This window comes from Scomber scombrus, chromosome 20 (assembly GCF_963691925.1).
Source record: "Scomber scombrus chromosome 20, fScoSco1.1, whole genome shotgun sequence".
In the NCBI taxonomy this organism is placed as follows: domain Eukaryota; kingdom Metazoa; phylum Chordata; class Actinopteri; order Scombriformes; family Scombridae; genus Scomber; species Scomber scombrus.
Window position 1 is genome coordinate 4,827,888 of NC_084989.1, and position 2,500 is coordinate 4,830,387.

The 2,500-nt window shown below is 45.0% G+C and overlaps 1 protein-coding gene and 5 non-coding genes across 6 annotated transcripts in view; 5 read left to right on the forward strand and 1 right to left on the reverse strand.

The window, feature by feature from the left end:
• Positions 1–2,500, reverse strand: part of sspo (SCO-spondin) — a 98,992-nt gene that overhangs the window by 57,920 nt on the left and 38,572 nt on the right. The gene's annotated exons all lie outside the window — the stretch shown is intronic.
• trnaa-ugc (transfer RNA alanine (anticodon UGC)) lies at positions 127–198 on the forward strand. Its single transcript has one exon. It is a non-coding gene; the product is annotated as a tRNA-Ala (tRNA).
• On the forward strand, positions 638–719 carry trnas-aga (transfer RNA serine (anticodon AGA)). The gene has a single exon. It is a non-coding gene; the product is annotated as a tRNA-Ser (tRNA).
• trnag-ucc (transfer RNA glycine (anticodon UCC)) lies at positions 1,145–1,216 on the forward strand. The gene has a single exon. It is a non-coding gene; the product is annotated as a tRNA-Gly (tRNA).
• On the forward strand, positions 1,556–1,627 carry trnaa-ugc (transfer RNA alanine (anticodon UGC)). Its single transcript has one exon. It is a non-coding gene; the product is annotated as a tRNA-Ala (tRNA).
• trnas-aga (transfer RNA serine (anticodon AGA)) lies at positions 2,066–2,147 on the forward strand. The gene has a single exon. It is a non-coding gene; the product is annotated as a tRNA-Ser (tRNA).

Here is a 2,500-nt window from a genome sequence, read left to right on the forward strand (position 1 = left end):
CGTCCGCTCATTTGTAGCTCAGGTTTTATATAAACAATGACTCCTCATTCCACCTTAGGTTAATCTAAATGCTCTTTGTTTAATTGTCTTTGCGTGTCGGTGCTGTCTTTTTCCATTGTGCGTGCAGGGGATGTAGCTCAGTGGTAGAGCGCATGCTTTGCATGTATGAGGCCCCGGGTTCAATCCCCGGCATCTCCAGGAGGTTTTATGAAGACGACAAACTTGTAACCACTTTGTGTAGCACAAAAAACTTCAGACTGAAAAAAACATACTCACAGCTTGCTTATGAGCTAGACAGAATGTTAAAAACGCTCCTTCATAAAAAAAATTGTAACAAGAAAGGACAGAGAGACCTGTTGAATACTTCTCGAAATGTTAAACAAGCACAATAGTGATTGTTTGGAGGTAAAGGTAATGCGACGCACCTGTCACATGCTTGTTTGTCTTTTATTACCTGTCAGATCTCTATCCATACGGTCATGCACCAAAACTGAAGAGTGACACTGCCCTTACAAACCCTCTGTGTAGCTGTTTGTGAGGTGATTATATGAATGTTGTACTACAGAGTAGAATAGGTGGAACAACACGTGTGACATGTATGCATCTGACGCTCCAGCCACAGATGTGCTTCACAGTGGTTGTCGTGGCCGAGTGGTTAAGGCGATGGACTAGAAATCCATTGGGGTCTCCCCGCGCAGGTTTGAATCCTGCCGACAACGATGGCTTATCTTCTTCACGCGCTGTCTGATGGAATTCTTACAATTCTCCTGTCTCCCCACCAGCCATGAGCACGGGACAGACCTTTTGGATGAGTAGTCAAAATGTCTTCAGAAATGAAGCGAGGATAACCTGCTTGCTTTCAAGCCAGCCAGTTGTAAAATTGGACTGCACCTGGACTACTTACGCTTCTGCGGAGTCTTTTACCTCATAGAAGCACTACGTACAATATTCTCTCTGTTATCATTTAGTTTTTGCAGTTTCGCTTTTGTAGTCATGAATGATATTGCTATTAGTTACAGATATGTCAAACGACATTCTTCTCTCCTAGGTGTGCCTCCATGGCCTCTGTTGCTCTTCCTCTCCTCGTCCAACGCTTATAATGATATAAAATGCTGGCCGGGCACAAAATCGCAGCTCTTTAATAGCGATGGTGGTATAGTGGTGAGCATAGCTGCCTTCCAAGCAGTTGACCCGGGTTCGATTCCCGGCCATCGCAGTTCAGCTGTGTTGTTTTAAAGCAGGCAGGGACCTCCAGGGCTGAAAAGTGAAGCCGATCGGGAAGTGCGTAATGCAGTTCCTCCGATGGCCACTTGAAGCCGGCTCCAAAAGCCAACCAATCCCCATTGACCTTAAGTTAAAATGGCCAAAATTGCGGCAGAAACAGATCCCGGCACGGCCTGCTACAAGCCAGCAGCTAGCGTAAGGCTCTCGTCCGCTCATTTGTAGCTCAGGTTTTATATAAACAATGACTCTGCATTCCAGTTTAGGTTAATCTAAATGCTCTTTGTTTAATTGTCTTTGCGTGTCGGTGCTGTCTTTTTCCATTGTGCGTGCAGGGGATGTAGCTCAGTGGTAGAGCGCATGCTTTGCATGTATGAGGCCCCGGGTTCAATCCCCGGCATCTCCAGGAGGTTTTATGAAGACGACAAACTTGTAACCACTTTGTGTAGCACAAAAAACTTCAGACTGAAAAAAACATACTCACAGCTTGCTTATGAGCTAGACAGAATGTTAAAAACGCTCCTTCATAAAAAAAATTGTAACAAAAAGGACAGAGAGACCTGTTGAATACTTCTGGAAACGTTAAACAAGCACAATAGTGATTGTTTGGAGGTAAAGGTAATGCGACGCACCTGTCACATGCTTGTTAGTCTTTTATTACCTGTCAGATGTCTGTCCATACGGTCATGCACCAAAACTGAATAGTGACACTGCCCTTACAAACCCTCTGTGTAGCTGTTTGTGAGGTGATTATATGAATGTTGTACTACAGCATAGAATAGGTGGAACAACACGTGTGACATGTATGTATCTGACGCCCCAGCCACAGATGTGCTTCACAGTGGTTGTCGTGGCCGAGTGGTTAAGGCGATGGACTAGAAATCCATTGGGGTCTCCCCGCGCAGGTTCGAATCCTGCCGACAACGATGGCTTATCTTCTTCACGCGCTGTCTGATGGAATTCTGACTATTCTCCTGTCTCCCCACCAGCCATGAGCACCGGAGGGACCTCTTGGATGAGTAGTCAAAACGTTCTTCAGAAATGAAGAAAGGATAACCTGCTTGCTTTCAAGCCAGCCAGTTGTAAAATTGGACTGCACCTGGACTACTTACGCTTCTGCTGAGTCTTTTACCTCATAGAAGCACTACGTACAATATTCTCTCTGTTATCATTTAGTTTTTGCAGTTTCGCTTTTGTAGTCATGAATGATATTGCTATTAGTTACAGATATGTCAAACGACATTCTTCTCTCCTAGGTGTGCCTCCATGGCCTCTGTTG